The 15,762-nt window shown below is 40.7% G+C and overlaps 1 long non-coding RNA gene across 1 annotated transcript; it reads left to right on the plus strand.

The window, feature by feature from the left end:
- The first annotated feature begins 1,359 nt into the window (after window positions 1-1,359).
- LOC140251152 (uncharacterized) lies at window positions 1,360-2,489 on the plus strand. The gene is made up of 3 exons (XR_011903371.1): window positions 1,360-1,425; window positions 1,736-1,807; window positions 2,404-2,489. It is a non-coding gene; the product is annotated as an uncharacterized lncRNA (long non-coding RNA).
- The last annotated feature ends 13,273 nt before the right edge of the window (window positions 2,490-15,762 follow it).

Below are 15,762 nucleotides of genomic sequence, written 5' to 3' on the forward strand. Positions count from 1 at the left end.
GAACAATCTGCATTGTTTACAAATGAAGTGATTAAACACCTTTATTACGCAGACAGTTTTTGTCTTCAGTTGTACTTGTGATAAACCCTGTTAGATTCATTTATCTGTCTGGCTGCCGTACAAAATGTCAATTTCTTTGCAGATTTATCAGAGGAATATTGTGTTAGCGGAGGAGCTCAAACACTGATGTTGATTGTTTGATGATGTTTTAATAGCACAGCTTTTCATAATGAAGCTTATGAATTTTAACATTCAGAGAAATTGGAAATATCAGCTGTAGGTTAAGCCTGTGGTGGATCATATATAAGGTTGGAGTTTTTCTATCAGAGAACACTTTGTTTTGTACTTATAGGAACGTATTTTCAAAGTCTTCTACAAGATTTTAGCTCTTGACGAGGAAGGAATTCCTATCAGTTGCATCAAATCAGAGGCAATGGATGGCACCTGCTGGCGCATGCTTACTTTTTCATTAGCATAGGTAGCTCAGTCGGCAGATGTGGCCTAAGTATAATCCACAAGCATCCTTTTTTATCAGCAGTCTTATTTATCAGGGATTTACAATGAGGATATTGTGACTTATCAGAGTGCCTAAATTGGTTATCATTTGTAATAATAAATCTTATTTGTTCTTATGAACAAATCTTGTATGTAAAAAATAATAATAATAAAAAAATCAATGTATTTAAAGAGTACTTCTGCAGTCTCTTATCCAGAACATCTCATTTTATAAAATCATGATGTTGCATCTCCTCACTGAGTTGCTTTTGGGGTCAGGTCCTCTCATGTAGCAACATGTCATAGGAGGGGGCATGCTTATTCATTATAGTTGCTTTGCAGTAACAACACTGGCAGTAAAAACTGTGATCCAAGGAAATGTGGTGTCTTTTGAGGTCAGAGGAAAGTTTGTAACCAGCCTGAATCATGGCACCTTCCAAACCAACTCTGAGGGCAAGACTGAAGTGCTTGGGAAGGCTTGGCTTTGAGGGGAGCAGTCAGTACTACCTGAGAAGTAGGGCTAAGGGCTGGTGCCATCAGTAGCAAACAACTGCCAATACTTGTCTCTCTGGTTGTTTTCACATCATAGAATGGTCCTTTATAAAGTATAGTCATGCTGCTGTAAGCTCAGCACGATTTCCACTTCAGCTGGAGCCATCTCACACCCACACTTCTTTTCACTGCAATTAAAGGGCAGGTAGTTGTTGCTGGAATTAGCCAGGTGCTACACCACCTGCTGCAATTCTGTGTGTGTTTGCTATCTTTGCAGCCATCTTTTGGCAAATGATGGGTAGGAAGGGTTAGGGATGTTAGGTTTCCTACTGCTTTGTACTGCATAGTATCTCAGAGGAGCAGGGTTCCCTTCCCTGGGCCCAGCAGGTCCCAGTCTTCACCCACTGAGCAATGCAACAGGAAGCAAGTTTATGTATGGTACTGGACCTTCTATAACACCGTACTGGAACAGAATTGCACAGTAGCATCAATTCAGAGGAAAATAAGGGGGTTCCAAGTTACTGGACACTCCTGTGGATTGAGATCCCTTTGCAATGACCTCTCTGTGGCCACCAAGGAGGGCTGGTGGTTACAAGCAGTTTTGTGGGAGTGCTGCCTTGCTTGTCACCAGGTGCTGGGAGCAGCCAACAGGGAGCTGCTGGTCACACATAGCAGCAGCAGTTCTTACCTAACACAAGGAAATTCTGTGCTTGATAATGCTAGGCCATTCTAACCCTCATCTTCCTAGATCCTCTCCGGCAAGGAAATACGGATATCCAAAGTTATCCTGATGAGTAAATTAACACAGCAGTTTCTCCTGGTAGGTTCAGGACTGTATCACTCTTATTTTGTGTTGTTCATGTTTATCAACTGCAGGTCCATAACCAAGTGCAATAGGAATGTGTTTGTTTTTAAGTTAGGACTTGTGGATGTGGTGTGATCAATGGACTTGAAGGAGTGTTCTCATTGGGCAACTGTATTAAGCCAGCTTCATTTTTGATGTACCGAGTAGCTGTTTGCTACTCTCTGCCCTCTTTGTAATGAGTTATCATTTCTGGTCTTCACACGCTTCTTATCTAGTAGATCTTATTCTTGTTTTTTGAGTAGCATAAATTTAGGCACAGAAGAGCTTAATTGTCTCTTTCAGCACATAGGAAGTCTGCTTTAAGCCTATAAAAGCAGGCCTTATCTGAGTCCACACGACTCCATTGCTTGGCTGCATAGCTAGGCTGGGCAGTGCTAGTTGCAGCTGGAGTTTCTTTGTAAGAAAAACATCGAGGTTGCTGTTTCTTTCTCATTTTGTTCACGTGGACAGTACATATCTCAGATGAAGAGGATTGCTACCTTAACCAAAATGTAGACATTTATGTTTGATCAACTGCTGTTGTTTTACTGAAAATGTGTTTGTCTTTTCAGTTGCAGATTGTGAAGAAATAACACACAAACCATATGAACTGAGCTCAAAAAAAACCCAATGCAGTTAAGCCGTGTTATTATCATCTTCTGTTACAATGACTTTGTAATTGGTGATGTGAAAACTGATGAAGATTGAAACTGATTGCCAACCATCTGAACCTCTGTGGCAATTTCTTCCTAGTAAAATGTCTTACTCTGTGTTTATTAACGCCTCTACACTGGCAGACTGTAGAAGACATAGCTTGTGTTACATTAGAGCCTTTAATATTTTATCCACGGCTTTTATGTAACTGGAACTTTTACATTTGTAATCTGTGGCTTTGGACGTTTTGAATTATATGGCTGAAGCATGCTTGAAATTGCTGACAAGTGTTTGTAGCTTTTGTTGTATGGAGCAGTGGTCTGCTAAATGTTAATTATGGAATTACGGAGGTGACTGGCTGCAACAATTCAAGTGGTATTTCTCAATTCTGCTTTTCTGTTTGTCTCCCGCAGCCCTGCCCACAGAGTAGTGTTCCATGACAGTTCTTATCACTGATGGTGAACAAGTTCGCAGCTGCAGCTCAGTTAGCACTTTGAAGCGGAGTCCCCAGCAGTTCAGCTGCTGGTGGTTCATTATTTATTTTTTATTTAATAGCATTTGTCTAATAAAAATCAAAGCTGGAATGAGTTTGGGAATCCCTAACTTCAGTGTTTTCTACCTTGGCAGTAGCCAATTATTCATCTTTGATGTAACTATGATATTCATTTATTTTCTTGAATCTCAGAGTGCTGGTATTGCTGCTTGCTGTACAGGCAGATAGTAAATTTCATTCCTTGTGACAAAATGCCTATAGTCTAAAAGGTAACAACAATGAAAAAGCAACAAAAGAAAGTAGAGAGTATTATTTACTGACTATCGCTTCTTGGAACAGCAGTGGAGTTGAATGAGGAGTGTTGCTTTGGAGCTGGGTAGGAAGGGCATCACACCTTGGGAAGATGCAGACAATGTGCCATCCTTGCGTAGGACTCAGTCCCTCTGACTTGCTGTACTCATCTCCTTCTACATTAGGAATGTAGAGAATGCAGTAGTGTTGGTTACCACCAGATCAGAGCAGTATTGGTTTATAATTAAATTGTTTTGGTAGAAATTATGCTGTGATATGCAGTCAATGCAGGAACCTCAGGTGAACTGATTTCTTTCCATATCACAGTTGCTTCAGTACTTTGGCTGGGGAGTAGGGTGGGGAAAAGTTTTCTCAAACCTTTAAACTTTCAAATCTCTTCAAAGAATAACATTTGTTTGAAGTTGAATATTCAGCATTACCAATAGGAAAAAAAAAAATCTCATCTGCCTCCTTTTGTGATGTGATGAACTGCTGAGTTTCTGACCCCTTACAGGCAATTTTGACACTGTGGTATCTTTATTTGGGCAGACCTTAACCTCTTACTTACATCTGAAGTCCCGGCCTAAATTCAGTGGTAACAAACTTAAGCTTTGATTTGCCTGAATCTAATCTCAAAATGGAAAAGTATTACTAAATAGTTAATAAGTGTTTTGAGCTGTTTTGTGTAGCTGTTCTTCTGCTCCCTACCCATGCAAGAAGCCTTGTAAAATGCTCAGTACCGAGATGCTCTTGCCCCAAAGGAAGGTTAGGTATGAGCATTAACATTTTATTTCCACCAGCAGTATAGATGCTAGTCATGCCACGTCCCCTAAGTTTGCATGTGATGAGATGGATGCTCATCTAAAAGGGGAATATTATGCTTTATTTCCAGGAGGTACGGGAGCACAGTTACAGTCGTCTTATTTATAATGTAATAGAAGTGGTCAGGAAATATTTTCATTTTCCTGAAAATAATTCTGGCATCACTACAAGGAGTCTTCTGTTCTGCATGATCTGCCGTGTTCTTCATATGGCCTGAACGTGTGGTGACCATGAGTTAGTTAAGATGAATTGTAACATAAATAATGCTTTAGCAAAGTCCTCTGCTTAATTTTGATACATATCTTCTTTTTCTCTGGACCAAGATGCTCTCTTCCTGTAGACTGAAACACTTTCCCACTTCACATCTGTTGCACAAATTTGAATCAGTACTGCTGGTATAAGAAATAATGTAAAAGTAATAAGATTCAAAAAGAAGCTTATCATATTCAGACTTGAAGTCATTTGAAATTCATGTTTTTAATCTTTAAATAAGTATTTGGTTCCACTTCTATAAACTGATTGTGCTGTCATAAACTGATGAAGAACATTCATGAAAAACAGTTTCTCATGCAAAACTGTTCTGATCAATACTGAATCTTCAGGGCAAAAAGAAATGTTGTGAAGTAAATGCTTAATGTTTGTTACTTCGCAGTACTGTTACCGCCAAAGGTCTGATGTTATTGCCCTGTATCATCTTTTCTTGTCATGCTTATCTCTGCTTAGAAGGCCTGCAGGTCTCTGCCCAGAGAGCAGCAACAGATGGTGTAGTGCAGCTTCGTGTTGTCTGCTCAGCATGCAGATCCACCCTCACTGCTTAGGGCAGAGATCTGTTCAGCAGGAGTGACAGGAAAGATGTATGGGGACAGAGATGGAGAAGATCAGGAAACAAGATCTGCATTTTTTCCATTCAGGCAAGGGTTTTCTTAGGAGACAGCACAGCTTCCCTGCATTGCTCACATTGCTTCCTACACAGAACAGCTGCAGGATTCCTTAGGATTGCAGGAGAGCAATACAGAACCTTATGTTGAACTCAGGTGCAAGACTGCAGAACATGTGTTCTGTAGCAGCAGCAGCAGAAGAAAATAATGTAGTTTTAAGTTAAAATATAACTTGCTAATGTAATTACATACAGGGGACTAAACTCAGTGAGTTAATTACAGAATATAGTCACAGAATCAGCAAGGATGGAACAGTGATGTTCTTCTCAATCCTGTGTCCCCAAATCTAGAAGCATGTATGTCACTGGTAGTTGCCAAGTGCTGACAGAGGGCACAGAGATGCTTGTGAAAATAAACTTGTGGTGGCATATGGATTACATAATGACAATTTCTATGTCAGGTGCTGTAAGGACCTGTGTCACTCATGGCTCTGCTACTTCTCAGTCAGATGTCACAGCAGCATAACAGCATTTAGAGAGGCTCTGAGAGAAGAAACAGGAAGCACCAAGAGCACTGTGCTTGAAAAATTCCTGTTTTCTGTCTCTGCGCATTCTGACAAGGCCCAGACTCCTCCTAGGGTTCCCCAGTAGGTTTCCCTTCTTCTCCTTTGTGTAGTATTGAAAGCTAGGACCTGACCTTTTGCAGCCCTCTGCCAATTCACATGGCATTTAATTACAGAAGAAGATGTTTTGAGTGAAGTGAGTGGGGAAGTTCTGCCTTTGTCTGCAGTGGAGATGACCTACCATGGCATCAAAACTGCCGGAAGGCTCCCAAGAGGAATACTGTGGCTTGAGGAACATCCTGGTTGGGTGTGTGTCTGGTTAATGTCCTCAGACTCCAGGACATACGCAGAAGAAAACATTAGAAATTTTCAAGCCTCATTTGTTTCCTAGTACCATAATGGTGCATAAGCTCAGTGCAGTCGGGAGTCTTGAGAGCATCTCTGAGTGCATCTGGGGCTTTCAGTAGATGTTATCTGCCAGATGGGATTGTACCTTTAGAACATAGGCAGAAGCCACAAACATGGTGCTTATCACAGAATTGTTGGGGTTGGAAGGAACCTCTGGAGATCACTGAGTCCAACCCCCTGCTAAAGCAGGTTCTTTATGTTACAGAGGAAGGATATTGCATTTCTCTAGGGGAGACTCTACAACCTTGCTGAGCAGCCTGTCCCAGTGTTCTGTCACCCTCGAAGTAAAGAAATGTTTCCTCACATTTCGATTGAACTTCATATGTTCCAGTTTGTGCTCTTTGCTCTTGAGCTGTTGCTGGGCACCACTGTCAAGGGCCTCACCACATCCACTTGATTAGCACTGATAAGATTTTCCACCCCCCCAGTCTTTTTTTTCTGCAGACTGAACAGCCCATCCTTTCTTCATAAGGGAGATGCTCCAGGCCCCTCATCAACCTTGTGCCCCCCTCCCCACTGGACTCTCTCTACAAGTTTTCTGTCTGTCTTAAACTTAGGAGCCCAGAACTGGACACAGTGATCCAAATGCAGTCTCACCAGGGCAGAACAGGAGAAGAGGATCACCTCTGATCTAGTGGCCACACTCTTTCTAATGCACTCCGGGATACTATTGGTCTTCTTGGCCTCAAGGACACACTGCTGTCTACCCCAGTAGACTGCTTAAAGGAAAAGCTTGGTTCAGACAGTGAGACTTAGTTAATTTTAATGCATATGAAAGGAAATGAAGGTAAAGTCCTCCAGCAAGAGCTGACCCTTGCCGAATGCACATACTTTATGGTGCTAAAGAAGTGGCAGAAGCTTTCTGGAGATGACGTACAGCATTGGTTCGTACTTCTTTAAACAAAATACAAGTGCTAAAACTTTAAAAATCAAGGTCACATTTCCTCATTCACTTGACATTTAAGTTTTAAGGTCAGGATTAGGAGAAGCGAATCAGAGTGCTTGTATTTAAAATCATGTGCTGCTCTACTGAAAAAATGTCTGGGCTCCACTTAAAAATAGCTGGGTAATTATTGGCTGAGGAGCAAAGTTTGACCATCAGAGTCTATTTTCAAGAGTGGTACCTTCATTAAGATTTTACTTATATTTGTGTTCACTGCGCGTCCATGTGACATTATTGTAGGTTACAAACGCATTATAAGGGGCCTGTTGCAGCAAGTACAGCCACTGTCTTTCCTCAGTTTCACCAGCTGCCTCGTGGTTGAGACTGATCAGGCAATGCAGAAGCCATAGGCTGCTCTGGCTGAGAGAGATGCCAGGAAAGGCGTGAATCCAAGGCTGTAGGAAACAAGTGATTACCCAGAGCTGTCTCTGAAGGAAGACACAAACCTCACAGGGCAGGTTAGGAGAAAGGGCTGTTTGTAACAAAGGTAATTTGATTACCTTTTTGTCTTTAAGAAATGAAGCACTGATGTCAAAGAACTCATTCAAAACCAGCTTTTCCTTGGACAGCAGTTCCAGCAGCAGCGTTCTTGTGGTGAAAAGGTTCAGCTTCCACACCGCTATCTTATTTCACACACCCATTCTTAACGATGATTTGGTCACTGCTGAGCTGAGGCTGCCGGGCTCCAGTGAAACAAACTGCTGCCCAAACAGTGGCTCAGGTTTGGAGCTTCTACACGGTGCAGGAAGATGACAGGCTGCAGGCATTTCTAAAAGCCCTGTTTTGCTTTTCAGCTTGGAATCTTCTAACATTCCTATATAATTCAGTGAGTAATGAATCAGAACCAAGAGAACTGTTTACAAGTATAAGATGAAAAGTAGGGAACCAAAGCTTATCTGACTTCCTAAAGCATGCCATACCTATGTAAGTAAGCAAATGTGAGCTTGAAATAAATACAGTACTTCAAGAGCTGGCCTGTTGTGTTAGTGATGCTGAAGGATCTAAGGAAAGAACTGTAGTAGGGCTATCCGAACTGCTGTGTCTAGTTTTGGCTTCCCTTGGTCTCCGGAGGTTGCTGCTAACAGAAAGCAGCCCACAGGGGCTGGGTGGAGCAGTTCCCTTCCTGGCAGGTCAGCCAGAGAAGCATGCAGACATGCATGTCATCTCCCACCTCTGGGGCTGCTGTCCAGGTGAGCAGGTGGGCCAGAAGGATGCTGGTCAAGAGGAAATTGCTGCGGCATTTGTTAGAGAGAGCCTTTAAATAACTTTCTTTTTCCTGTTATGCCTTCAGTGTTTAGATGATGCAGGGACAAGGTCTACTAATCCTAAGGTGTCATCTGGTAGCATTTCATTAGTCTTAGTTCCAAATGAACTTAACCTTGCATAGCATTGTGCAGTGCTTGAGTGTGGTAGGAGAGAAAGAAAGCCTCAGTTGTTTCAAATGCAGTTGTGCAAGGGGAATGCAGAACGCAGGGGTGAATTCCTAATGGCTTCTGTAAGAAGCCTCAGTGTCCTCCCATTTTTCTCTCTCTCAGTATTTGGAGTGGAGGGAAAATGGAGGTAGGCTGAGAACAGCAGATTCATTAGAGCTGAACAGAGAAGGGGGAAGGTCCTGAAGGGGCAAATACATACAGGTCTGTGCTAATGTCCTTTGAACTGACTTGGCATTTTAAGTTTTTCCATAAGTTTAATCATCTGGGGAAACAGATTCTCACCTGTTGTTGCTTCTCACCAGTTGCTTTTTCACCTGTGGAGGGTGTAGGCTGGCTCTATCTGCTGATTGAATGTAACACAATACAGTCCTATGGATCAAGTTTAATTTGTCCAGCAGAATCTATCCCTGTTGCATGCAAATTGCACATGCCAAGTTGGGCTTGAGAATCCAGCAGTTAATATATTGAAGTGAATGTGAGCTGAAAATATTGGAGCATTTATATTTGCCTCTATAAAGCATGACCTTAAATTTTACTGTATTACAGGCATTTAAAAATCTGTATTAATGGCTACACCAACTCAGTAGTGAGAACCATATGACAATCCTGTTTAGCTAGGAGAAGCTTATGTACTAAACCATATACATACATTTTTTAACTGATATATAGAAAACCATATATTGATTACTTGCTGAACAGTAGATGTCAAGCATACAATGAATATTGGTATGCAGAAATAATATATTCTGTGCTTAAGTATTTATCTGGAGTAGATGTAAAATTCCAGCTTGTCATTGCCAGTAGTCAAACAAATGATGACAGGATTACTTGTTCCAGCTTAGCAAGCAGAAGTACAGAAAGGTTTAAATAAAGAGCAGGAGGCCGTAGCTCCAGGGCTAGTAGGAGTTTGATTTCAACACATGAGATTAAGTTGCTGTTTTCTTGGAGACTGCAGTACCAAACCATGTTCTTTTCTCAGGCAACCACTGTGGTGGCTACAGTGGCATTACTTCAAGCTAACTCTTGCACTTGACAGCATGGTTTGTTCCCTTGCCTTTGAGATCGAGCAGTGACAGTAGTTTCATGTTACAAGAAGTATTTTGCAAGTTTTGAAGAACATTCCCATCTCGGAGTGGAAAAGTTGTCTTGTATTGAATCAGCTGGTCCTACCTCAGCTTACAGTTAGGAATAAAATGCTCCAGAGTATCTCAGTCTATGGGGTAATGGTGTAGTACATGTTAAATATACATTTATTTTTTTTAAATGAAAAAATGCAGATTTTGCTGAAGTAGATCCAATTCCTGGCTTGACAGTAGGGTACCTAAAAATCAAGTTCTGTGTCTGAGAGTGTTCAAACATTTCTTGAGCTCTTGCAGCTTAGTGCTGTGACCACTGCCCTGGGAAACGTCTCTGTCCAGGACCCTTCTCTGCTTTCGAATCTCATAGAACCTTGCTAGGTGCCTGCACTTGGGAAGATGCTTCTGTCTTTCTATCTCTCTTTATAAGACCTGAATCCAAAACTCATAGAGTGCAATTCAGAGACTTGAGAAACACTCCTTGCTCGTCAGCTTGGCTATGTGGGACTCAAATGGAGCACCCCAAAGGTATTTTCACATCCCATATTTTCATAACCCAGCATGATTCAGTGCATTGAAACCTCCACTACGTCAAAATCTCAAAGCTAATTGGTGGAAAATAATCGTGGAAGGATAACCATTTCAGAAGCTGCTAGGGCCTGGGAACATTCCAGAATTGGTTTAGTTTGCCTCTGGGAAGGCTTTGGTACCAGTGGCTAGGGAAAAATTGTACCTGCCATCTGGGTGCTGCAGGTGTGTGCAATGTAAGCTTTGGATGGAGATGACAACATTCAGTGCTATGCCAAAGTAAAAGCTGTGCTCACCCCACAGGCAGGTGTGTCTGAAGGAGCACAAGCTAAAAGCTTTAGCATGCAAATCTGAACCCAAAGAAACCTGATACCATCAACTTTCATATGATTCTATCAGGCTTTATGTAATTGTTCCAGAAAGGAATGGAAAAATACAATTAATTGTAGAAGTAGTTCAACACATCTTAGAGTGCACTGGTTTCTCCCCAACCTTAAGAGAAATATGTGCATCTTCAGTAAAGAGCCACTGCAGCAAATAACTTTAACACTCTTAAGTCAGGGATGGGTGAGGCTACCACACACGTTGTGCTCTCTAGAGGAAGGAAGTTAATTTCCAGCCCCTGGGACCCATTATCATTCAAAATTCCAGATGGCTCTTCCTTATCGCAGTTGGCTTCTTTGCTTTACTCCAAGGCTATTTTAAGTCAGTCCATCTTCAAGGAAAAATTTCAGAGATTAGACCCAATGAACTATTGTTAGAATAACTCTACCTGTTGCATGGATGGGTGGGTTCTCCAGGACTGTAGAGTCTTGAAACTCATTACAAGGGCATTAAATAAAAGAAGATATAAGACATACCTTGTGTATATGGTTTGTATTATATGATGGTGACTGGACAAAATGCTGGAACAGCTAAAAGGCCCTTTTAGCTTAATTACATTCAATCTTACTGGCTAACATTTTTATGAACTAAATTCAGAGACTTCTGTTTTTGGAAACTCCATTAATAGATTTTGTCAAGTCTCGGTCTTCAAAGTCTTGTATAGAATAGTTTGGAAACTTAAGTAAAGAAGCACGTTGTAAGCTATTGAAAGCTGCTTTCCTTCTGGACTTAGGCTCTAACTCAACAAGTTCAGCAGGCTTTAGGACATGATCTTCTTTACTGTGACTACCTTGTATTACACCGTATTAAGTCCTATGACAGAACTTGAAAGTAAAGTATAATAAAGTATATATACTGAAGGTTTTGCATTTAGCCTGTTCTAGGCCTCCAAGTTCATAATGGTGATGCAGCTCCAACAGCTGTCAGTAGAAAACTTCTGAAAGCACAAAGCTCCTCTATTGGTTATGGTGCCTTTTGGTCTGTCCTGTCCTGTGTAACATTGTGGGAGGAGCAGGCTATAAAGCTTCTGTATTAGGGGTGGAATTTCTTTGAATGAAGACTATGGGAGAGAAATGATAGGGCTTGAACTCGAGCTACTATATATCAGGCTAATAATCTTAGTTCTCTCTCTCTTTTTTTTAAATTATTATTCTTTATTCTGGATAAGTAACTTTAACAGAACTGAAGCAGTAAGGGGAGTGGGATAAGTGATCTGTTCTGGATTCTTGTCTTACTCACATTTCTCAGCTTCTTCTTAAAACATTTCTGTGGATCAAGAATAGCCGTCATCTGTCAGGTCTTCCTTTTGGGCTGCCAGACGTTAGTCTCAGGTCTGGATCACACTGACGCATGAAGGAGGATAAAATTATCACACTGGAATTGCTTGGCTGAGCAGTGACCTGGTGGGATGGGATCAGAACATCAGAAGGATGCTGATGTGGCAGTTGTTAAGGAGACCTCGTGGAGTGACACATACAACGCAGGTTACGTTAAATGTAGTGGATCAAGCCCCAGCACTTGGACACAGTGGTTCTGGTGGGTTTGGCAGGACGCGGGATGCTTCTGTATATTTTTCAGGCTAAGCAAAGCATCTGGAATGCTTCTGTGCTTTTTATTTTACTTCTTTTTGCTCTGTGCTCCCACAAACTGTTGATACCACTTCATAATATTCTGTATGCCATCTCAAAATAGCAAAGGAAGTCCTCTATCTAAAAGTCTGTGCTCTAAAGCCTTAATTCTGTTGATTTGAAGCAGGAGCTCTCCCAGCACTGCAGCACAGTACTTTTCCCTCACTGGCTGCATCCTGAGATGTCTCTGACAGACCACTGTGTTGCAGCAGTTCCTGCCCTGCCCTAATGGTGTGTGCAGCGCTGCCCCATGCTGTGCCCAGCAGCACAGTGGCAGCTCTGTAAGTATTCTAGGAGTTAAGTGAGGCTTTGTAGGTGAGAACAGTGCACTGGGGATTGCTGGTTTCTTTTTCAGCTATGTGTGTGGAAAGCAATGGGGAGATCAGGAAGGGAAAGTATTGCTTGTCAGTCCCAAACATGATCAAAATGTTGTCCTAGGCACATGGCACTTGATCTTTTATTTATCAACTGCTTTGTGTATGCGTTTGTCTAATTAATGCCCTACACATAAGAAGTATTGTGTGTGATTATTGCTAAAATTGTACCCGTTTTCCTTTTGAGTGGGTGTTTGCATATGCCTGGAATTAAGCTTGCAGCATGGAGTGACTGTGCTGGGTACAGCAAGAAGCAAAACTTGTGTGTCAGAAAAAAAAAAAGTCCTTGGAGGATCCTTGATAGTGTTTTACAACAGGTTATTGTGTAATCTAGAGATGAAAGCTAAGGTAGGACTGCTACTTTCCTGGCTCCATGTCCCTGGGGTCCATGCTGCTGTGTCCTATGGCAGAAGGCACCCAGATGTGCTTGTATTTGCTGGAGGTGCACCAACTGAGGGCTGCTGCGTGCCTTTTCCTGGTGACTGCATACACACAGGATGTGTGAAAATGAAATGTATCTGTAAACCTTCAATCACAGAAACATTCACCTCTCATTGCTGAGACTGGGATGTGCCAAAACTCCTTAGGCCCCGGCTGAGCCCTACAAAGTAAATGCTGTTATCCACTGGCAGATCTTCGAATATATATTTCTGAATTGCATTCATCATCTTCTCACTGAAATGTATCTGGTTTAACTGTTCATGTTTGTTATGGATCTGTATTTCTTTCTGCAATGCTCCTTTAGTTGTGTAGCCATATACGTGTCAGCAACAAGGTCACAGGTCAGCATTCACTTCAGAAACAGCATCAGTTAGGGCTAATGGAACGAGTTACAAATTTGACCAATTGTTATGCATGAAGAGAACACATACAACATACTAAAAATGAAAGGAAATGGGAGGAAATATCTGTTAGGAAGGGTTCATAGAAATGGACACTCTGAATAAATGCTGCCCTTTGAGTAATGTTGCTGTCTGCATGTGTAATCAGGATTGTTTTTATACAGCCTACTGTGTATTTGGCACTTTGTTTTTAAAATTGCTGTTTTTGTTTTAGCAATAAATATGACTGCGTGCACTGTAAGGTTGAATAAAGTGGTAGTAAGACTTACCTTTGCAGAAGTTAAGAGATTTGCTACAATTCATCTATTAAAATAATTTCGTAAAATAGTCCTGAAGAGGGCAAAATCATTTTATTTTACGTGCCGTTGTACCGTTCACCTTGGGCAAAATGAAATACAATGCTTTGGTGATTATAAAAACAGCAGAGCAGTCCTATTGTTGTGGCAGAACTTAAAGCACTGTAATTTGAACCTGTTCTTTTCCTTTTTTTTGTCTAGTATTTCTGCCTTCCAGTCCAAGTGGACTGCAAATACTTGGAGTTATTTGTCAGTGAGGTCATCACTAGAATGGCTGCTTCATGGACTTAGTTCCTAATGAGATTATTAGGCCTATGTTTATTCTGTGGACTCTGGATAGCTGACATAAACTTAGATGTTATTTTGCTGCCAAGGATTGCGTCTGTAGCTCATTTTCTTTTCCAAGATTTAAATCTAATATATCAGAGCTCCCAGAAAGTAGCAGGATATTTACACCATAGAAATCTTCATTATGCACTGGGGAAAAATTACCTTGACCAAGTTCCAGCCAAGTGGATGCTTGCTTTATACTGATCAGATGAATAAAATTGAACCCAAAAATCAATTTAAAAAATAAAACTAAAGACAAGAAGTCAGCTTGGTGGGATTTTCCTCCTTACGCAGAATTTTCCCAGGATCTTGTTCTAAATGTGTTGCTTTTACTTAGAAGAGCAACTGTTTTTTACCAGTGGGCTGAAGCCTTCTGTACACAAGCAGGGATATGCTAGAGCTGTGACAGAGATGATGCAATGGAGCATGCTGGTGCATGAAAAAATATCACTGTGACACTCTTCAGCAGTTTAGATGTCAGTGATGACAGATTCTATCTCCAGTTACTGCAGGGTTTGTACACCAGATCGTTATATATCAAAAGTAGGGAAACGAATGGAATCCAATTCAAACTCTGTGTAGGAACTGAAAAGTTGTGTTCTCATTGGTAATGTAGAGATAAAGGTCAGTTTTATTTTGTTTCCTAGTTACGTAAGAATTCAACAGAATTTGCCTAAAAGAACAGAAGTTAAATGGGACAGATGTCTCATGTGACTTGGTTATTGGAACAAGTGTTACTACTAAAAAGTAGAATTGCAGGGACTTGTAGTTCTTCACTGTAGTAACAAAAAAGTCATAGTCAAGGTACTTTAATGAAGATGTGGAGTTTGAAATGTTCTCCTACAGCACAGTTGACTTTTGGATTCATCCTTGCCATGTCCTTTTTGCAACAAGGAACAGTTGGCAATAAGTGTTTACAAGTGACCAAAATGTGTTCAAAAACTATAAAGAAGAGTAATAGATCTGAGGAAAGTCTGTTCCGAGGCAGAAATGTTCAGTGATGGCACACTCTGAATCACTGATGTTATTCACAGAGCTGAGTGAGTCTGTCCCTATCTGAATGACTTCTTCACTTCCAATTGTAAATCTGGGGAGTAATTGTCAGCATCAGTAGCAGAAACCATGGGGAATTTGACTAACACAAGATCACAGAGCTCTTTCATGCCTTAAAATCTTTACATCAATACTTAATTGAGTCTAACAGAAAAGGAATTATTTCAGTATTTCTCATAATTTACTTTTCTATTAGAGTAATTTCTCAGCTTATAAAATGGATGTGCTCCAAACTATTACATGGCAATTTTGTTCAAAGAAACTGCCTTGTCAGAAAGCAGAGAGTTCTATTGAAGCATGTACAAAGGGACTGTGTTTCCCCTTAGATGTACACTGAAGTGATTGAGATGAATCTTTACACATACTGACAAATAAATAAGAGAAGTAGGTTTACTTCTCATTTTGGATTTTGAATCCAAATATTCAAGATTTTAATATCCTTTTGTCATAAAATTCAGCAGGGATGTGTCTTGTTTGCTTTCTGCACATCTTTTTTAAAGGATTTTTTTTTTCTCTTACATCACCAAAGACAACTAGAAGCAAACTGTCCCATCAACAGATTCCCACCCAACAAATTACATGTCTTAGCAATTTCATAAATCAATAGCCAAACTTTCTGGTAAAGAAGTACGGCCCTTTTTCTGCCTTTTGAAGGTGAGTGCCTTGTTTACAACTAGTTTACTCTAAATGGATCAAGCTTAATATTTTACTTACTTTTACTTGTTTTCTCAGCTTTGTGATACACATGAACCAGTGAGGACAGAGTGAAATGAGTTTGCAAATGTTTACACGTTTTTATCTGCATGGCAAATAAAAATACTGAAGTGTCATTATTTCATTTCCAGCCATTCTGTAGGTGAATCATGTTCCCCACTAAATGTAAATATTGAAGCTGTGTTAAAATTTCATTGAATGTCTTTGCAATCCCTTTCATCT

The sequence above is a fragment of the Excalfactoria chinensis genome, chromosome 4, assembly GCF_039878825.1.
Source record: "Excalfactoria chinensis isolate bCotChi1 chromosome 4, bCotChi1.hap2, whole genome shotgun sequence".
Taxonomy (NCBI): Eukaryota; Metazoa; Chordata; class Aves; order Galliformes; family Phasianidae; genus Excalfactoria; species Excalfactoria chinensis.